The sequence below is a fragment of the Oncorhynchus keta genome, chromosome 16 (assembly GCF_023373465.1).
Source record: "Oncorhynchus keta strain PuntledgeMale-10-30-2019 chromosome 16, Oket_V2, whole genome shotgun sequence".
In the NCBI taxonomy this organism is placed as follows: domain Eukaryota; kingdom Metazoa; phylum Chordata; class Actinopteri; order Salmoniformes; family Salmonidae; genus Oncorhynchus; species Oncorhynchus keta.
Genome location: NC_068436.1, coordinates 21296743 through 21318855, shown reverse-complemented (window position 1 = coordinate 21318855; position 22113 = coordinate 21296743). Strand labels below are relative to the sequence as shown.

At 48.0% G+C, this 22113-nt stretch overlaps 1 long non-coding RNA gene across 5 annotated transcripts; it reads right to left on the bottom strand.

The window, feature by feature from the left end:
- Nucleotides 1–8144: 8144 nt before the first annotated feature.
- Nucleotides 8145–9321, bottom strand: LOC127908107 (uncharacterized). 5 transcript variants are annotated; one of them, XR_008066203.1, is made up of 5 exons: nucleotides 9164–9215; nucleotides 8750–8933; nucleotides 8382–8565; nucleotides 8290–8335; nucleotides 8151–8243 (listed from the first exon to the last, which is right to left on the bottom strand). It is a non-coding gene; the product is annotated as an uncharacterized LOC127908107 (long non-coding RNA). The 5 variants fall into 5 exon arrangements; XR_008066201.1 differs by lacking the exon at nucleotides 8290–8335 and having other exon boundaries at nucleotides 8145–8243; XR_008066204.1 differs by lacking the exons at nucleotides 8151–8243; nucleotides 9164–9215 and adding an exon at nucleotides 9256–9321 and having other exon boundaries at nucleotides 8250–8335.
- Nucleotides 9322–22113: the final 12792 nt, after the last annotated feature.

The following is a 22113-nucleotide window of genomic DNA, read 5'->3' as shown; positions in this document are numbered from 1 at the left end:
ACCTGCCACCTACCCTGTCTGTCTGCCTACCACCTACCTGCCTGCCTGCCACCTACCTGCCTGTCTGCATGGTACCTACCACCTACCTGCCTGTCTACATGGTACCTGCCACCTACCTACCTACCTGTCTGCCTGGTACCTACCACCTACCTGCCTGTCTGCATGGTACCTGCCACCTACCTACCTGCCTGTCTGCATGGTACCTACCACCTACCTACCTGTCTGCATGGTACCTACCACCTACCTACCTGTCTGCATGGTACCTACCACCTACCTACCTGTCTGCATGGTACCTGCCACCTACCTACCTGCCTGTCTACATGGTACCTGCCACCTACCTGCCTGTCTGCATGGTACCTACCACCTACCTACCTGTCTACCTGTCTACCTACCACCTACCTACCTGTCTGCATGGTACCTGCCACCTACCTACCTGTCTGCCTGGTACCTGCCACCTACCTACCTGTCTGCATGGTACCTGCCTGTCTGTCTGGTACCTACCACCTACCTACCTGTCTGCATGGTACCTGCCACCTACCTACCTGTCTGCATGGTACCTGCCACCTACCTACCTGTCTGCATGGTACCTACCACCTACCTACCTGTCTGCATGGTACCTACCACCTACCTGCCTGTCTGCATGGTACCTACCACCTACCTACCTGTCTGTCTGGTACCTACCACCTACCTGCCTGTCTGCCTGGTACCTGCCACCTACCTGCCTGTCTGCATGGTACCTGCCACCTACCTACCTGTCTGCATGGTACCTGCCACCTACCTACCTGTCTGCCTGGTACCTACCACCTACCTACCTGTCTGCATGGTACCTACCACCTACCTACCTGTCTGCCTGGTACCTACCACCTACCTACCTGTCTGCATGGTACCTGCCACCTACCTACCTGTCTGTCTGGTACCTACCACCTACCTACCTGCCTGCCTGCATGGTACCTACCACCTACCTGCCTGTCTGTCTGGTACCTACCACCTACCTGCCTGTCTGCATGGTACCTACCACCTACCTGCCTGCCTGCATGGTACCTACCACCTACCTGCCTGTCTGCATGGTACCTACCACCTACCTGCCTGCCTGCCTGGTACCTGCCACCTACCTGCCTGTCTGCATGGTACCTACCACCTACCTACCTGTCTGCATGGTACCTACCACCTACCTACCTGTCTGCATGGTACCTACCACCTACCTGCCTGTCTGCATGGTACCTACCACCTACCTGCCTGTCTGCATGGTACCTACCACCTACCTACCTGTCTGGTACCTGCCACCTACCTACCTGTCTGGTACCTGCCACCTACCTACCTGTCTGCATGCTACCTGCCACCTACCTACCTGCCTGTCTGTCTGGTACCTACCACCTACCTGCCTGTCTGTCTGGTACCTGCCACCTACCTGCCTGTCTGCATGGTACCTACCACCTACCTGCCTGTCTGTCTGGTACCTGCCACCTACCTGCCTGTCTGCATGGTACCTACCACCTACCTACCTGTCTGCATGGTACCTACCACCTACCTACCTGTCTGTCTGGTACCTGCCACCTACCTACCTGTCTGCATGGTACCTGCCACCTACCTGCCTGCCTGCATGGTACCTGCCACCTACCTGCCTGCCTGCCTGGTACCTGCATGGTACCTGCCACCTACCTGCCTGCCTGCCTGGTACCTGCCACCTACCTGCCTGCCTGCATGGTACCTGCCACCTACCTACCTGTCTGCATGGTACCTGCCACCTACCTACCTGTCTGGTACCTACCTGTCTGGTACCTACCTGCCTGTCTGCATGGTACCTGCCACCTACCTGCCTGTCTGGTACCTGCCACCTACCTACCTGTCTGCCTGGTACCTACCACCTACCTGCCTGTCTGCATGGTACCTACCACCTACCTACCTGTCTGCATGGTACCTGCCACCACCTACCTACCTGTCTGCATGGTACCTACCACCTACCTGCCTGTCTGCATGGTACCTGCCACCTACCTACCTGCCTGCATGGTACCTACCACCTACCTACCTGTCTGCATGGTACCTGCCACCTACCTACCTGTCTGGTACCTACCACCTACCTACCTGTCTGCATGGTACCTGCCACCTACCTACCTGTCTGCATGGTACCTACCACCTACCTGTCTGTCTCTGGTACCTACCACCTACCTACCTGTCTGCATGGTACCTACCACCTACCTGCCTGCCTGCCTGGTACCTGCCACCTACCTACCTGTCTGCCTGGTACCTACCACCTACCTACCTGTCTGTCTGGTACCTACCACCTACCTACCTGTCTGTCTGGTACCTGCCACCTACCTACCTGTCTGCCTGGTACCTACCACCTACCTACCTGTCTGCCTGGTACCTACCACCTACCTACCTGTCTGTCTGGTACCTACCACCTACCTACCTGTCTGTCTGGTACCTGCCACCTACCTACCTGTCTGCATGGTACCTGCCACCTACCTACCTGTCTGCATGGTACCTGCCACCTACCTACCTGTCTGCCTGGTACCTACCACCTACCTGCCTGTCTGCATGGTACCTACCACCTACCTACCTGTCTGTCTGGTACCTACCACCTACCTACCTGTCTGGTACCTGCCACCTACCTACCTGTCTGGTACCTGCCACCTACCTACCTGTCTGGTACCTACCACCTACCTGCCTGTCTGCCTGGTACCTACCACCTACCTGCCTGTCTGCCTGGTACCTGCCACCTACCTACCTGTCTGTCTGGTACCTGCCACCTACCTACCTGTCTGCATGGTACCTACCACCTACCTACTGCCTGCCTGCATGGTACCTGCCACCTACCTACCTGTCTGGTACCTGCCACCTACCTACCTGTCTGCCTGGTACCTGCCACCTACCTACCTGTCTGCATGGTACCTGCCACCTACCTACCTGTCTGCCTGGTACCTGCCACCTACCTACCTGCCTGTCTGGTACCTGCCACCTACCTACCTGTCTGCATGGTACCTACCACCTACCTGCCTGCCTGTCTGGTACCTGCCACCTACCTACCTGTCTGTCTGGTACCTGCCACCTACCTACCTGTCTGCATGGTACCTGCCACCTACCTACCTGCCTGTCTGGTACCTGCCACCTACCTACCTGTCTGTCTGGTACCTGCCACCTACCTGCCTGCCTGTCTGGTACCTGCCACCTACCTGCCTGTCTGCATGGTACCTGCCACCTACCTACCTGTCTGTCTGGTACCTACCTACCTACCTGTCTGGTACCTGCCACCTACCTACCTGTCTGCCTGGTACCTGTCACCTACCTGTCCTGGTCTGCCACCTACCTACCATGGTACCTGCCACCTACCTACCTGTCTGCCTGGTACCTGCCACCTACCTACCTGTCTGGTACCTGCCACCTACCTACCTGTGCCCACCTACCTACCACCTACCTGTCTGTCTGGTACCTGCCACCTACCTACCTGTCTGTCTGGTACCTGCCACCTACCTACCTGTCTGCATGGTGCCTACCACCACCTACCTGTCTGCTGGTACCTGCCACCTACCTACCTGTCTGTCTGGTACCTGCCACCTACCTGTCTGCCTACCTGCCACCTACCTGCCTGGTACCTGCCACCTACCTACCTGTCTGCATGGTACCTACCACCACCTACCTACCTGTCTGCCTGGTACCTGCCACCTACCTACCTGTCTGTCTGGTACCTGCCACCTACCTACCTGTCTGCTGGTACCTGCCACCTACCTGGTACCTGCCTGGTACCACCTACCTGTCTGCATGGTGCCTGCCACCTACCACCTACTGTCTACCTGTCTGCACCTACCTGGTACCTGCCACCTACCTACCTGTCTCTGGTACCTGCCACCTACCTACCTGTCTGCATGGTACCTCCCACCTACCTACCTGTCTGGTACCTGCCACCTACCTACCTGTCTGCCTGGTACCTGCCACCTACCTACCTGCCTGCATGGTACCTGCCACCTACCTACCTGTCTGCCTGGTACCTGCCACCTACCTACCTGTCTGCATGGTACCACCCTGCCTGTCTGCCACCTGCCACCTACCTACCTGTCTGGTACCTGCCACCTACCTGCCTGTCTGCATGGTACCTGCCACCTACCTACCTGTCTGGTACCTACCACCTACCTGCCTGTCTGCATGGTACCTGCCACCACCTACCTGTCTGTCTGGTACCTGCCACCTACCTACCTGTCTGCATGGTACCTGCCACCTACCTACCTGTCTGGTACCTGCCACCTACCTACCTGTCTGCCTGGTACCTGCCACCTACCTACCTGTCTGTCTGGTACCTGCCACCTACCTACCTGTCTGTCTGGTACCTGCCACCTACCTACCTGTCTGTCTGGTACCTGCCACCTACCTGCCTGTCTGTCTGGTACCTGCCACCTACCTACCTGTCTGCCTGGTACCTGCCACCTACCTACCTGTCTGCATGGTACCTGCCACCTACCTACCTGTCTGGTACCTGCCACCTACCTACCTGTCTGCATGGTACCTGCCACCACCTACCTGTCTGCCTGGTACCTGCCACCTGCCTACCTGTCTGCCTGGTACCTGCCACCTACCTACCTGTCTGCTGGTACCTGCCACCTACCTACCTGTCTGCCTGGTACCTACCACCTACCTACCTGTCTGCCTGGTACCTGCCACCTACCTACCTGCCACCTACCTCTGGTGCCTGCCACCTACCTACCTGTCTGTGCCTGGTACCTGCCACCTACCTACCTGTCTGCCTGGTGCCTGCCACCTACCACCTGTCTGTCTGGTACCTGCCACCTACCTACCTGCCTGCCTGGTACCTGCCACCTACCTACCTGTCTGCATGGTACCTGCCACCTACCTACCTGTGCCTGGTACCTGCCACCTACCTACCTGTCTGCTGGTACCACCACCTACCTACCTGTCTGTCTACCTACCACCACCTACCTACCCTGGTACCTACCACCTACCTACCTGTCTCTGGTACCTACCACCTACCTACCTGCCTGTCTGGTGCCTGCCACCTACCTACCTACCTACCTGTCTGCCTGGTACCTGCCACCTACCTGCCTGTCTGTCTGGTACCTGCCACCTACCTACCTGTCTGCTGGTACCTACCACCTGTCTGCCTGGTACCTACCACCTACCTACCTGTCTGTCTGGTACCTGCCACCTACCTGCCTGCCTGTCTGGTACCTGCCACCTACCTACCTGTCTGCCTGGTACCTGCCACCCACCTACCTGCCTGTCTGCATGGTACCTACCACCTACCTACCTGTCTGTCTGGTACCTGCCACCTACCTACCTGCCTGCCTGTCTGGTACCTGCCACCTACCTGCCTGTCTGCCTGGTACCTACCACCTACCTGCCTGTCTGTCTGGTACCTACCTACCTACCACCTACCTCTGCCTGGTACCTACCACCTACCTACCTGTCTCTGGTACCTACCACCTACCTACCTGTCTGCCTGGTCCTGGTGCCACCTACCTACCTACCTGCCTGTCTGGTACCTGCCACCTACCTACCTGTCTGCCTGGTACCTGCCACCTACCTACCTGTCTGCCTGGTACCTACCACCTACCTACCTGTCTGTCTGGTACCTGCCACCTACCTACCTACCTGTCTGCCTGGTACCTACCACTGGTACCTGCCACCTACCTGTCCTGGTCTGCATGGTACCTACCACCTACCTACCTGTCTGCCTGGTGCCACCACCTACCTACCTGTCTACCACCATGGTACCTGCCACCTGCCACCTACCTGTCTGTCTGGTACCTACCACCTACCTACCTGTCTGTCTGGTACCTGCCACCTACCTACCTGTCTGTCTGGTACCTGCCACCTACCACCTACCTGTCTGTCTGGTACCTGCCACCTACCTACCTGTCTGCCTGGTACCTGCCACCTACCTACCTGTCTGCCTGGTACCTACCACCTACCTACCTGTCTGCCTGGTACCTGCCACCTACCTACCTGTCTGCCTGGTACCACCACCTACCTGTCCATGGTACCTACCACCTACCTGCCTGCCTGGTACCTGCCACCTACCTACCTGTCTGTCTGGTACCTGCCACCTACCTGCCTGTCTGCCTGTACCTACCTGCCTGCCCTGCCTGCATGGTACCACCACCTACCTGCCTGCATGGTACCTGCCCACCTGCCACCTACCTGCCTGTCTGCATGGTGTACCTGCCACCTACCTACCTACCTGTCTCATGGTACCTACCACCCTACCTACCTGTCTGCATGGTACCTACCACCACCTACCTGCCCGTCTGTCCTCTTCTCTATGAAGTGTCACCACAGGTCCTCTCTAAGTACAGTAATAGTTGGGATTTAAACCATTATAGAAATGGTAGCAATGTTTATCTCTTTCATCTGTGTGTGTGTGTGTGTGTGTGTGTGTGTGTGTGTGTGTGTGTGTGTGTGTGTGTGTGTGTGTGTGTGTGTGTGTGTGTGTGTGTGTGTGTGTGTGTGTGTGTGTGTGTGTGTGTGTGTGTGTGTGTCATAGCCTTCTGTGTATCTCTGTCCATTAGTAACATCTAGAACAACATTATTTTACGACCCCAAACAACACCTTATTGCATTATGGGTAAGAAGTGCCCTTCCATGGTGATGACACCGTCCTCTGAGGAATGTATTTGTCCACTACTACTTTTATTTTCAAATATTTATGCCTCTCATTGATCTCTCTCTTTCTGTGTTGCCATCGCTGTCTTTCTTCTCTCCTTTTCCTACTGAGTTATTTATTTTCCTTCTCTCTCCTCTCCTCTCCTCTCCTCTCTTCTCCCTTCTCTCTCTCTATCTCTCCTCTCCTCTCCTCTCCTCTCCTCTCCCTTCTCTCTCTCTCTCTCTCTCTCCTCTCTTCTTCATGGTAAATGAAAAATGCTTTTCTCTCATCTCCTCTTTCCTCTCCTCTCCACTTCTCCTCTCCTCCTTTTCTCTCATCTCCTCTTTCCTCTCCTCTCCACTTCTCCTCTCCCCTCCTCTCCTCCTCTCCTCCTTTTCTCTCATCTCCTCTTTCCTCTCCTCTCCACTTCTCCTCTCCTCTCCTCTCCTCCTCTCCTCCTTTTATCTCATCTCCTCTTTCCTCTCCTCTCCACTTCTCCTCTCCTCTCCTCTCCTCCTCTCCTCCTTTTCTCTCATCTCCTCTTTCCTCTCCTCTCCCCTCCTCTTTTCCTATCCTCCTTTCCTCATCTAGTCTCTCCTCCTTTCCTCTCCTCTCCACTTCTCCTCTCCACTTCTCCTCTGCTCTCCTCTCCTCCTCTCCTCCTTTTCTCTCATCTCCTCTTTCCTCTCCTCTCCACTTCTCCTCTCCTCTCCTCTCCTCCTTTCCTCTCCTCTCCACTTCTCCTCTCCCCTCCTCTCCTCCTCTCCTCCTTTCCTCCTCTAGTCTCTCCTCCTTTCCTCTCCTCTCAAAGTGAACCAATACCCCCAGGGTTGTAATCTGTTAGTGTTGCTTCTGTTTTTAATTTAAAGGGACCCTGGGCTGAGAGAGAGGAGGAGAGAAGGATAGAGAGGAGATGAGGACTGGAGCATTGGGAAAAGGTCAGTTAACAGAGAATATTGAATAAAGACTCTATACCTCTGGGCAACTCCTATTGTCTTCTGATCTCTCTCTCTCTCTCTCTCTCTCTCTCTCTCTCTCTCTCTCTCTCTCTCTCTCTCTCTCTCTCTCTCTCTCTCTCTCTCTCTCTCTCTCTCTCTCTCTCTCTCTCTATTTTTCTGTCTCTTTTTCTCTTTCTTTCTCACTTTCTTTCTCTCTCCCTCCCTTTCACACTCCTCCTCTCTCCGTCTCTCATTCTCTCTTTCTCTGTAGTTCATTCTCTCTATATCACTTACCTCTCACCCCATTTAGATTAAAAGACAAAGCCACTCCAGCGGCAACAAAAACTCCCCATGTGGCTTAAAGTGTGTTAAGAGAATCAAATCAAATAATGAAATTAAAGAATCTAATCACAACGTAATTAACATTAGTACTAAAACAGTACATTTTAATAATGATTTCAAAACCAACCGTTCTTTTGTATTTTTTTGTACCATCATCTTTGAAAAGCAAGAGAAAGGCCATAATGTATTATTCCAGCCCAGGTGTAATTTAGATTTTGGCCACTAGATGGGATCAGTGTATGTGCAACGTTTTAGACTGATCCAATGAACCATTAAAACCCCATTAACATGACACTACAACATTCTATAACAGCCATGTTAGAACCCCATTAACATGACACTACAACATTCTATAACAGCCATGTTAGAACCTCATTAACATGACACTACAACATTATATAACAGCCATGTTAGAACCCCATTAACATGACACTACAACATTCTATAACAGCCATGTTAGAACCTCATTAACATGACACTAAAACATTATATAACAGTCTTGTTAGAACCCCATTAACATGACACTACAACATTCTATAACAGCCATGTTAGAACCCCATTAACATGACACTACAACATTCTATAACAGCCATGTTAGAACCTCATTAACATGACACTACAACATTCTATAACAGCCATGTTAGAACCCCATTAACATGACACTACAACATTCTATAACAGCCATGTTAGAACCTCAATAACATGACACTACAACATTCTATAACAGCCATGTTAGAACCTCAATAACATGACAATACAACATTATATAACAGTCTTGTTAGAACCTCAATAACATGACACTACAACATTCTATAACAGCCATGTTAGAACCTCATTAACATGACACTAAAACATTATATAACAGTCTTGTTAGAACCCCATTAACATGACACTACAACATTCTATAACAGCCATGTTAGAACCCCATTAACATGACACTACAACATTCTATAACAGCCATGTTAGAACCTCATTAACATGACACTACAACATTCTATAACAGCCATGTTAGAACCCCATTAACATGACACTACAACATTCTATAACAGCCATGTTAGAACCTCAATAACATGACACTACAACATTCTATAACAGCCATGTTAGAACCTCATTAACATGACACTACAACATTCTATAACAGCCATGCTAGAACCTCAATAACATGACACTACAACATTCTATAACAGCCATGCTAGAACCTCAATAACATGACACTACAACATTCTATAACAGCCATGTTAGAACCTCAATAACATGACACTACAACATTCTATAACAGCCATGTTAGAACCTCATTAACATGACACTACAACATTCTATAACAGCCATGTTAGAACCCCATTAACATGACACTAAAACATTATATAACAGTCTTGTTAGAACCCCATTAACATGACACTACAACATTCTATAACAGCCATGTTAGAACCCCATTAATATGACACTACAACATTCTATAACAGCCATGCTTGGAACCTCTCTAACCCATTATACCATCATTGTCCTGCTTGGAACCTCTCTAACCCGTTATACCATCATTGACCTGCTTGGAACCTCTCTAACCCGTTATACCATCATTGACCTGCTTGGAACCTCTCTAACCCGTTATACCATCATTGACCTGCTTGGAACCTCTCTAACCCGTTATACCATCATTGACCTGCTTGGAACCTCTCTAACCCGTTATACCATCATTGACCTGCTTGGAACCTCTCTAACCCGTTATACCATCATTGACCTGCTTGGAACCTCTCTAACCCATTATACCATCATTGTCCTGCTTGGAACCTCTCTAACCCATTATACCATCATTGACCTGAACCTCTCTAACCCGTGGAACCTCTCTAACCCATTATACCATCATTGACCTGCTTGGAACCTCTCTAACCCATTATACCATCATTGACCAGCTTGGAACCTCTCTAACCCATTATACCATCATTGACCTGCTTGGAACCTCTCTAACCCATTATACCATCATTGACCTGCTTGGAACCTCTCTAACCCATTATACCATCATTGACCTGCTTGGAACCTCTCTAACCCATTATACCATCATTGACCTGCTTGGAACCTCTCTAACCCGTTATACCATCATTGACCTGCTTGGAACCTCTCTAACCCATTATACCATCATTGACCTGCTTGGAACCTCTCTAAACCATCGTTATACCATCATTGACCTGCTTGGAACCTCTCTAACCCATTATACCATCATTGACCTGCTTGGAACCTCTCTAACCCATTATACCATCATTGACCTGCTTGGAACCTCTCTAACCCATTATACCATCATTGACCTGCTTGGAACCTCTCTAACCCATTATACCATCATTGACCTGCTTGGAACCTCTCTAACCCGTTATACCATCATTGACCTGCTTGGAACCTCTCTAACCCGTTATACCATCATTGACCTGCTTGGAACCTCTCTAACCCGTTATACCATCATTGACCTGCTTGGAACCTCTCTAACCCATTATACCATCATTGACCTGCTTGGAACCTCTCTAACCCGTTATACCATCATTGACCTGCTTGGAACCTCTCTAACCCATTATACCATCATTGACCTGCTTGGAACCTCTCTAACCCATTATACCATCATTGACCTGCTTGGAACCTCTCTAACCCATTATACCATCATTGACCTGCTTGGAACCTCTCTAACCCATTATACCATCATTGACCTGCTTGGAACCTCTCTAACCCGTTATACCATCATTGACCTGCTTGGAACCTCTCTAACCCGTTATACCATCATTGACCTGCTTGGAACCTCTCTAACCCGTTATACCATCATTGACCTGCTTGGAACCTCTCTAACCCCATTATACCATCATTGACCTGCTTGGAACCTCTCTAACCCATTATACCATCATTGACCTGCTTGGAACCTCTCTAACCCGTTATACCATCATTGACCTGCTTGGAACCTCTCTAACCCATTATACCATCATTGACCTGCTTGGAACCTCTCTAACCCATTATACCATCATTGACCTGCTTGGAACCTCTCTAACCCGTTATACCATCATTGACCTGCTTGGAACCTCTCTAACCCGTTATACCATCATTGACCTGCTTGGAACCTCTCTAACCCGTTATACCATCATTGACCTGCTTGGAACCTCTCTAACCCATTATACCATCATTGACCTGCTTGGAACCTCTCTAACCCGTTATACCATCATTGACCTGCTTGGAACCTCTCTAACCCATTATACCATCATTGACCTGCTTGGAACCTCTCTAACCCGTTATACCATCATTGACCTGCTTGGAACCTCTCTAACCCGTTATACCATCATTGACCTGCTTGGAACCTCTCTAACCCGTTATACCATCATTGACCTGCTTGGAACCTCTCTAACCCGTTATACCATCATTGACCTGCTTGGAACCTCTCTAACCCGTTATACCATCATTGACCTGCTTGGAACCTCTCTAACCCGTTATACCATCATTGACCTGCTTGGAACCTCTCTAACCCGTTATACCATCATTGACCTGCTTGGAACCTCTCTAACCCATTATACCATCATTGACCTGCTTGGAACCTCTCTAACCCATTATACCATCATTGACCTGCTTGGAACCTCTCTAACCCATTATACCATCATTGACCTGCTTGGAACCTCTCTAACCCATTATACCATCATTGACCTGCTTGGAACCTCTCTAACCCATTATACCATCATTGACCTGCTTGGAACCTCTCTAACCCATTATACCATCATTGACCTGCTTGGAACCTCTCTAACCCATTATACCATCATTGACCTGCTTGGAACCTCTCTAACCCACCCGTTATACCATCATTGACCTGCTTGGAACCTCTCTAACCCGTTATACCATCATTGACCTGCTTGGAACCTCTCTAACCCGTTATACCATCATTGACCTGCTTGGAACCTCTCTAACCATCGTTATACCATCATTGACCTGCTTGGAACCTCTCTAACCCATTATACCATCATTGACCTGCTTGGAACCTCTCTAACCCATTATACCATCATTGACCTGCTTGGAATAACCCGTTATACCATCATTGACCTGCTTGGAACCTCTCTAACCCGTTATACCATCATTGACCTGCTTGGAACCTCTCTAACCCGTTATACCATCATTGACCTGCTTGGAACCTCTCTAACCCGTTATACCATCATTGACCTGCTTGGAACCTCTCTAACCCGTTATACCATCATTGAACCTAACCCGTTATACCATCATTGACCTGCTTGGAACCTCTCTAACCCGTTATACCATCATTGACCTGCTTGGAACCTCTCTAACCCGTTATCCCATCATTGACCTGCTTGGAACCTCTCTAACCCGTTATACCATCATTGACCTGCTTGGAACCTCTCTAACCCGTTATACCATCATTGACCTGCTTGGAACCTCTCTAACCCGTTATACCATCACCATAACCCATTATACCATCATTGACCTGCTTGGAACCTCTCTAACCCGTTATACCATCATTGACCTGCTTGGAACCTCTCTAACCCGTTATACCATCATTGACCTGCTTGGAACCTCTCTAACCCGTTATACCATCATTGACCTGCTTGGAACCTCTCTAACCCATTATACCATCATTGACCTGCTTGGAACCTCTCTAACCCATTATACCATCATTGACCTGCTTGGAACCTCTCTAACCCATTATACCATCATTGACCTGCTTGGAACCTCTCTAACCCGTTATACCATCATTGACCTGCTTGGAACCTCTCTAACCCATTATACCATCATTGACCTGCTTGGAACCTCTCTAACCCGTTATACCATCATTGACCTGCTTGGAACCTCTCTAACCCGTTATACCATCATTGACCTGCTTGGAACCTCTCTAACCCGTTATACCATCATTGACCTGCTTGGAACCTCTCTAACCCATTATACCATCATTGACCAGCTTGGAACCTCTCTAACCCGTTATACCATCATTGACCTGCTTGGAACCTAACCCATTATACCATAACCCGTTACACCATCATTGACCTGCTTGGAACCTCTCTAACCCATTATACCATCATTGACCTGCTTGGAACCTCTCTAACCCATTATACCATCATTGACCAGCTTGGAACCTCTCTAACCCGTTATACCATCATTGACCTGCTTGGAACCTCTCTAACCCATTATACCATCATTGACCTGCTTGGAACCTCTCTAACCCATTATACCATCATTGACCTGCTTGGAACCTCTCTAACCCATTATACCATCATTGACCTGCTTGGAACCTCTCTAACCCATTATACCATCATTGACCTGCTTGGAACCTCTCTAACCCGTTATACCATCATTGACCTGCTTGGAACCTCTCTAACCCGTTATACCATCATTGACCTGCTTGGAACCTCTCTAACCCATTATACCATCATTGACCTGCTTGGAACCTCTCTAACCCATTATACCATCATTGACCTGCTTGGAACCTCTCTAACCCATTATACCATCATTGACCTGCTTGGAACCTCTCTAACCCATTATACCATCATTGACCTGCTTGGAACCTCTCTAACCCATTATACCATCATTGACCTGCTTGGAACCTCTCTAACCCATTATACCATCATTGACCTGCTTGGAACCTCTCTAACCCATTATACCATCATTGACCTGCTTGGAACTCTCTAACCCATTATACCATCATTGACCTGCTTGGAACCTCTCTAACCCGTTATACCATCATTGACCTGCTTGGAACCTCTCTAACCCATTATACCATCATTGACCTGCTTGGAACCTCTCTAACCCGTTATACCATCATTGACCTGCTTGGAACCTCTCTAACCCGTTATACCATCATTGACCTGCTTGGAACCTCTAACCCATTATCTAACCCATTATACCATCATTGACCTGAACCTCTTGGAACCATCTCTGGAAACCCGTTATACCATCATTGACCTGCTTGGAACCTCTCTAACCCATTATACCATCATTGACCTGCTTGGAACCTCTCTAACCCATTATACCATCATTGACCTGCTTGGAATCTCTAACCCATTATACCATCATTGACCTGCTTGGAACCTCTCTAACCCATTATACCATCATTGACCTGCTTGGAACCTCTCTAACCCATTATACCATCATTGACCTGCTTGGAACCTCTCTAACCCATTATACCATCATTGACCTGCTTGGAACCTCTCTAACCCGTTATACCATCATTGACCTGCTTGGAACCTCTCTAACCCATTATACCATCATTGACCTGCTTGGAACCTCTCTAACCCGTTATACCATCATTGACCTGCTTGGAACCTCTCTAACCCGTTATACCATCATTGACCTGCTTGGAACCTCTCTAACCCATTATACCATCATTGACCTGCTTGGAACCTCTCTAACCCGTTATACCATCATTGACCTGCTTGGAACCTCTCTAACCCATTATACCATCATTGACCTGCTTGGAACCTCTCTAACCCGTTATACCATCATTGACCTGCTTGGAACCTCTCTAACCCGTTATACCATCATTGACCTGCTTGGAACCTCTCTAACCCATTATACCATCATTGACCTGCTTGGAACTCTCTAACCCGTTATCCCATCATTGACCTGCTTGGAACCTCTCTAACCCATTATACCATCATTGACCTGCTTGGAACCTCTCTAACCCATTATACCATCATTGACCTGCTTGGAACCTCTCTAACCCATTATACCATCATTGACCTGCTTGGAACCTCTCTAACCCATTATACCATCATTGACCTGCTTGGAACCTCTCTAACCCATTATACCATCATTGACCTGCTTGGAACCTCTAGTTAACCCATTATACCATCATTGACCTGCTTGGAACCTCTCTAACCCGTTATACCATCATTGACCTGCTTGGAACCTCTCTAACCCATTATACCATCATTGACCTGCTTGGAACCTCTCTAACCCGTTATACCATCATTGACCTGCTTGGAACCTCTCTAACCCGTTATACCATCATTGACCTGCTTGGGGTGGTCCGTTCTACAGATGATATGTCTATGGTTGGATCTGGGGACGTAGATTGGGGGTTTGCAGCCTTTACAGACATGATTTAGATAGAAAAACTGTGCCTTGCATAAGTATTCTCGGCCCTTAGGACTTTTCCACATTTTATTGTGTTACGACCTGCAATTAAAATGGATAGATCATCTTTTTTTTTTGTCAACAATCTACTCAAAATATTGGAAGAAAAACATTTGGTAAAGATTAAATAAAAGAGTTATACCAAAACATATGGTTGTTGAATAAGTGTTCATCCCCTTCGTTTCGGCCTAAATTAATTAGTTCATGACTCAAATGTGGCTTAATAAATCACATAATATGTTACAAGGACTCAGTATATCAACTATATACAAAGACCAGCGAGCCTCTTAAAGAAGGGCAGTGATTGGTAGATGGGTAACAATTACAAAATCAAACATTTAATATCTCTTTAAGCATGTTCAAATTATTCATTATGCTGTGGATGACTTAATAAACCACCCAGACACATCAAAGATACAGTCGTCCTTCTGAACTGAGCTGCAGGGGAGGAAGGAAACTGCTCAGGGATGTTACCATCAGGACATGGGTGGATTTAAAACAGAGTTCAATGTCTGTGATGGGAGAAAAGTGAGGATGGACATTGAGGAACAACATGGTAGTGACTCCATCGTAACGACTTAAATGACAGAATGAAAAGAAGAATAGAAATATACAGAATAAAAAATATTCCAAAACATGCATCTAATATGCAACAAGTTACTGAAGTAATACTGTAACAAAAAAAATGTCTACAAAGGAAGACACTTTCTGGCCCCTCCTTATTTTCCAGCATGGTGATGGCTGCATCATGGTATGGGTATGCTTGTCATCAGCAAATACTGGGGAGTTTTTCAGGATAAAAAGAAACGGGATAAAAACAGGCAAAATCCTAAAAAAAAAAACCTGGTTCAGTCTGCTTTACACCAGACACTGGGAGAGGAATTCATGACCTCCAATGTCTTGACAGCTTGAAGAATTTTGAAAAGAATAATGGGTTAATATTGTACAATCCAGGTGTGTAAAGCTCTTAGAGACTTACCCAAGATGCACAGCTGTAATCACTGCCAAAGGTGTTTCTCACATGTGTTTATTCAGGGGGGTGAATACTTATGAAATCAAGGTGTTTTATTTTGTATTAAACTTAAAAATGTATGTGTTTTTTTTTCTTCCAGAGAATTTTGAATAGATTGTTGACAAAAAATATATATATAATTACAATTAAATGTAACCTTTATTTAACTAGGCACATCAGTTTAAGAACAAATTCTTATTTAACATGACGGCCTACCCCAGCCAAATCCTAAAACAGAAGACGCTGGGCCAATTGTGCGCCGCCCTATGGGACCGGGGACTGTAGTGACGCCTCCGTTAGGGGGTGAACACTTATGCAAGGCAGTCTATATAACGTAGGAAAGACGACTTCAGTATATCTTTGTACAGGAAATGAATTTACTGAATATAAAAGAGATGTCATATGAAAACAGCAGCAGCATCGTTGGTGTCGGTGGTAGAGGTCACATTCTGAACCCGACGAACCCGAACCCCGACGTGGGCACCAGCGCCAACACCGCCGGCGTCGACCGTCTCCGTCGTCTCCTGTTGCCACGGTCCCCGGTATACCGGCAGGGCGGCCGCCGCCTCCTCCCAGTATTCCGGACGCTGCCGCTGGGATTTACTGGGGAACCTTGGGGTTTTAATATGATCAGAGTCAGTCTGTCTGTATTTACTGGGGAACCTTGGGGTTTTAATATGATCAGAGTCAGTCTGTCTGTATTTACTGGGGAACCTTGGGGGTTTTAATATGATCAGAGTCAGTCTGTCTGTATTTACTGGGGAACCTTGGGGGTTTTAATATGATCAGAGTCAGTCTGTCTGTATTTACTGGGGAACCTTGGGGGTTTTAATATGATCAGAGTCAGTCTGTCTGTATTTACTGGGGAACCTTGGGGGTTTTAATATGATCAGAGTCAGTCTGTCTGTATTTACTGGGGAACCTTGGGGGTTTTAATATGATCAGAGTCAGTCTGTCTGTATTTACTGGGGAACCTTGGGGGTTTTAATATGATCAGAGTCAGTCTGTCTGTATTTACTGGGGAACCTTGGGGGTTTTAATATGATCAGAGTCAGTCTGTCTGTATTTGCATCTATTTTCGGATCCCCATTAGATCTTGCGAAAGGCCAATCAAATCACATGTTATTGGTCACACATACACATGGTTAGCAGATGTTATTGGTCACATACACATGGTTAGCAGATGTTAATGGTCACATACACCTGGTTAGTCAGATGTCAGTTACTACTTCCATGGGGATTTATTGGATACCCTGGTTAGCAGATTCCTGGTCACATAACCTGGTTAGCAGAGTTATCTGGTCCTGGGGTTTATTATGGATCCATTATACCATCATTAGTGGAACCATCCTACACCTGGTTAGCAGATGTTATTGGTCTTACACCTGGGGTTATGGATCCAGATGTTATTGGTCACATACACCTGGGGTTAGCAGATGTTATTGGCTACATACACCTGGGGTTAGCAGATGTTATTGGTCACATACACCTGGGGTTTTAGCAGATGTTAGTTCCTGTCCATACACCTGGTTAGCAGATGTTATTGGTCACACATGGGGAACCTGGTTCCTGCAGATGTTATTGGTCACACATACACCTGGTTAGCAGATGTTATTGGTCAGCATACACCTGGTTAGCAGATGTTATTGGTCACATACACCTGGGGTTTATTAGATCCCCATTGGTCACATACACCTGGTTAGCAGATGTTATTGGTCACTGGGGTTAGCAGATGTTATTGGTCACATACACCTGGGCAGATGTTATTGGTCACATACACCTGTTAGCAGATGTTATTGGTCACATACACCTGGGGGTTAGATCCAGATGTTATTGGTCACACATACACCTGGTTAGCAGATGTTATTGGTCACACATACACCTGGTTAGCAGATGTTATTGGTCATTATGGACACCTGGTTAGCAGATGTTATTGGTCACATACACCTGGTTAGCAGATGTTTTATATGGATCCCATTAGTTCCTGGTTAGCAGATGTTAATGGTCTCATTAGTTCCTGGTTATCAGATGTTAATGGTCTCATACACCTGGTTAGCAGATGTTAATGCGAGTGTAGCGAAATGCTTGTGCTTCTAGTTCCAACAGTGCAGTAATATCTAACAAGTAAACTAACTTCCTGGGGTTTACTACCTTAAACACACAAATATAACTAAAGGGGTGAATAAGAATATGTGCACATAAGTTTATGGATGAGGATGGCCCCATAGGCCTGTGCAGTAGATGGTATAAAATACAGTATATACATGTGATGAGTAATGTAAGATATGTAAACATTATTAGTTCCTGCCAAGGTAGCAGCTACTCTTCCTGGGGTTTATTATGGATCCCCATTAGTTCCTGTCAAGGTAGCAGCTACTCTTCCTGGGGTTTATTATGGATCCCCATTAGTTCCTGTCAAGGTAGCAGCTACTCTTCCTGGGGTTTATTATGGATCCCCATTAGTTCCTGCCAAGGCAGCAGCTACTCTTCCTGGGGTTTATTATGGATCCCCATTAGTTCCTGCCAAGGCAGCAGCTACTCTTCCTCATTAGTTCCTGGGGTTTATATGGATCCCCATTAGTTCCTGTCAAGGTAGCAGCTACTCTTCCTGGGGTTTATTATGGATCCCCAATTAGTTCCTGCCAAGGTAGCAGCTACTCTTCCTGGGGTTTATTATGGATCCCCATTAGTTCCTGTCAAGGTAGCAGCTACTCTTCCTGGGGTTTATTATGGATCCCCATTAGTTCCTGCCAAGGCAGCAGCTACTCTTCCTGGGGGTTTATTATGGATAGAAATTAGTTCCTGCCAAGGCAGCAGCTGCTCTTCCTGGGGTTTATTATGGATCCCCATTAGTTCCTGTCAAGGCAGCAGCTACTCTTCCTGGGGGTTTATTATGGATCCCCATTAGTTCCTGCCAAAGCAGCAGCTACTCTTCCTGGGGTTTATTATGGATCCCCATTAGTTCCTGTCAAGGCAGCAGCTACTCTTCCTGGGGTTTATTATGGATCCCCATTAGTTCCTGCCAAGGCAGCAGCTACTCTTCCTGGGGTTTATTATGGATCCCCATTAGTTCCTGCCAAAGCAGCAGCTACTCTTCCTGGGGTTTATTATGGATCCCCATTAGTTCCTGCCAAAGCAGCAGCTACTCTTCCTGGGGCCCAGCAACATTAAGTCAGTTATACACATTTTAAAACATTACAAGACATTTCTCAATAGATTTCACAACATATTGCATCCGTTACCTGATGTGGAACAGAGTTCCATGTAGTCATGGATCTGTGTCGTACTGTGGAATAGAGTTCCATGTAGTCATGGATCTGTGTCGTACTGTGGAATAGAGTTCCATGTAGTCATGGATCTGTGTCGTACTGTGGAATAGAGTTCCATGTAGTCATGGATCTGTGTCGTACTGTGGAATAGAGTTCCATGTAGTCATGGATCTGTGTCGTACTGTGGAATAGAGTTCCATGTAGTCATGGATCTGTGTCGTACTGTGGAATAGAGTTCCATGTAGTCATGGATCTGTGTCGTACTGTGCACATCCCATAGTCTGTTCTGGACTTGGTTTGTGGGGTATGTATGGGTGTCTGAGCTGTGTGCTAGTAGTTTAAACAGACCTCTGGTGGCATATCTTGTGGGGTATGTATGGGTGTCTGAGCTGTGTGCTAGTAGTTTAAACATTTAAACAGACAGCTCGGTGCATTCAACATGTCAATACCTCTCATAAATACAAGCAGTGATGAAGTCAATCTCTCCTCCACTTTGAGCCAGGAGAGATTTACATGCATATTATAAATATTAGCTCTCTGTGTACATCCAAAGGCCAGCCGTGCTGCCCTGTTCTGAGCCAGCCGTGCTGCCCTGTTCTGAGCCAGCCGTGCTGCCCTGTTCTGAGCCAGCCGTGCTGCCCTGCTCTGAGCCAGCCGTGCTGCCCTGTTCTGAGCCAGCCGTGCTGCCCTGCTCTGAGCCAGCCGTGAAGCCCTGTTCTGAGCCAGCCGTGCTGCCCTGAGCCTGTGCTGTAAGTAGTTCTGAGCCAGCCGTGCTGCCCTGTTCTGAGCCAGCCGTGCTGCCCTGCTCTGAGCCAGCCGTGCTGCCCTGTTCTGAGCCAGCCGTGCTGCCCTGTTCTGAGCCAGCCGTGCTGCCCTGTTCTGAGCCAACCGTGCTGCCCTGTTCTGAGCCAGCCGTGCTGCCCTGTTCTGAGCCAGCCGTGCTGCCCTGTTCTGAGCCAACCGTGCTGCCCTGCTCTGAGCCAGCCGTGCTGCCCTGCTCTGAGCCAGCCGTGCTGCCCTGTTCTGAGCCAGCCGTGCTGCCCTGTTCTGAGCTAACCGTGCTGCCCTGTTCTGAGCTAACCGTGCTGCCCTGTTCTGAGCTAACCGTGCTGCCCTGTTCTGAGCTAACCGTGCTGCCCTGTTCTGAGCTAACCGTGCTGCCCTGTTCTGAGCTAACCGTGCTGCCCTGTTCTGAGCTAACCGTGCTGCCCTGTTCTGAGCTAACCGTGCTGCCCTGTTCTGAGCTAACCGTGCTGCCCTGTTCTGAGCTAACCATGCTGCCCTGTTCTGAGCTAACCGTGCTGCCCTGTTGAGGGCCAATTGCTATTTTCCTATGTCTCTCTTTGTGGCACCTGACCGCATGACTGAACAGTTGTCCTGATGCAACAAAACTAGGACCTGTAGGACCTGCCTTGTTGATAGTGTTGTTAAGGTAGAAACTAGGGCCTGTAAGACCTGCCTTGTTGATAGTGTTGTTAAGGTAGAAACTAGGGCCTGTAGGACCTGCCTTGTTGATAGTGTTGTTAAGGTAGAAACTAGGGCCTGTAGGACCTGCCTTGTTGATAGTGTTGTTAAGGTAGAAACTAGGGCCTGTAGGACCTGCCTTGTTGATAGTGTTGTTAAGGTAGAAACTAGGGCCTGTAGGACCTGCCTTGTTGATAGTGTTGTTAAGGTAGAAACTAGGGCCTGTAGGACCTGCCTTGTTGATAGTGTTGTTAAGGTAGAAACTAGGGCCTGTAGGACCTGCCTTGTTGATAGTGTTGTTAAGGTAGAAACTAGGGCCTGTAAGACCTGCCTTGTTGATAGTGTTGTTAAGGTAGAAACTAGGGCCTGTAAGAGGACCTGCCTTGTTGATAGTGTTGTTAAGGTAGAAACTAGGGCCTGTAGGACCTGCCTTGTTGATAGTGTTGTTAAGGTAGAAACTAGGGCCTGTAGGACCTGCCTTGTTGATAGTGTTGTTAAGGTAGAAACTAGGGCCTGTAGGACCTGCCTTGTTGATAGTGTTGTTAAGGTAGAAACTTGTTGATAGTGTTGTTAGTAGAAACTAGGGCCTGTAGGACCTGCCTTGTTGATAGTGTTGTTAAGAAGGTAGAAACTAGGGCCTGTTGGACCTGCCTTGTTGATAGTGTTGTTAAGGTAGAAACTAGGACCTGCCTTGTTGATAGTGTTGTTAAGGTAGAAACTAGGACCTGCCTTGTTGATAGTGTTGTTAAGGTAGAAACTAGGACCTGTAGGACCTGCCTTGTTGATAGTGTTGTTAAGGTAGAAACTAGGACCTGTAGGACCTGCCTTGTTGATAGTGTTGTTAAGGTAGAAACTAGGGCCTGTAGGACCTGCCTTGTTGATAGTGTTGTTAAGGTAGAAACTAGGGCCTGTTGGACCTGCCTTGTTGATAGTGTTGTTAAGGTAGAAACTAGGGCCTGTAGGACCTGCCTTGTTGATAGTGTTGTTAAGGTAGAAACTAGGGCCTGTAGGACCTGCCTTGTTGATAGTGTTGTTAAGGTAGAAACTAGGGCCTGTAGGACCTGCCTTGTTGATAGTGTTGTTAAGGTAGAAACTAGGGCCTGTAGGACCTGCCTTGTTGATAGTGTTGTTGTAGAAAAGGGGTAGAAACTAGGTAGGCCTGTAGGACCTGCCTTGTTGATAGTGTTGTTAAGGTAGAAACTAGGGCCTGTAGGACCTGCCTTGTTGATAGTGTTGTTAAGGTAGAAACTAGGGCCTGTAGGACCTGCCTTGTTGATAGTGTTGTTAAGGTAGAAACTAGGGCCTGTAGGACCTGCCTTGTTGATAGTGTTGTTAAGGTAGAAACTAGGGCCTGTAGGACCTGCCTTGTTGATAGTGTTGTTAAGGTAGAAACTAGGG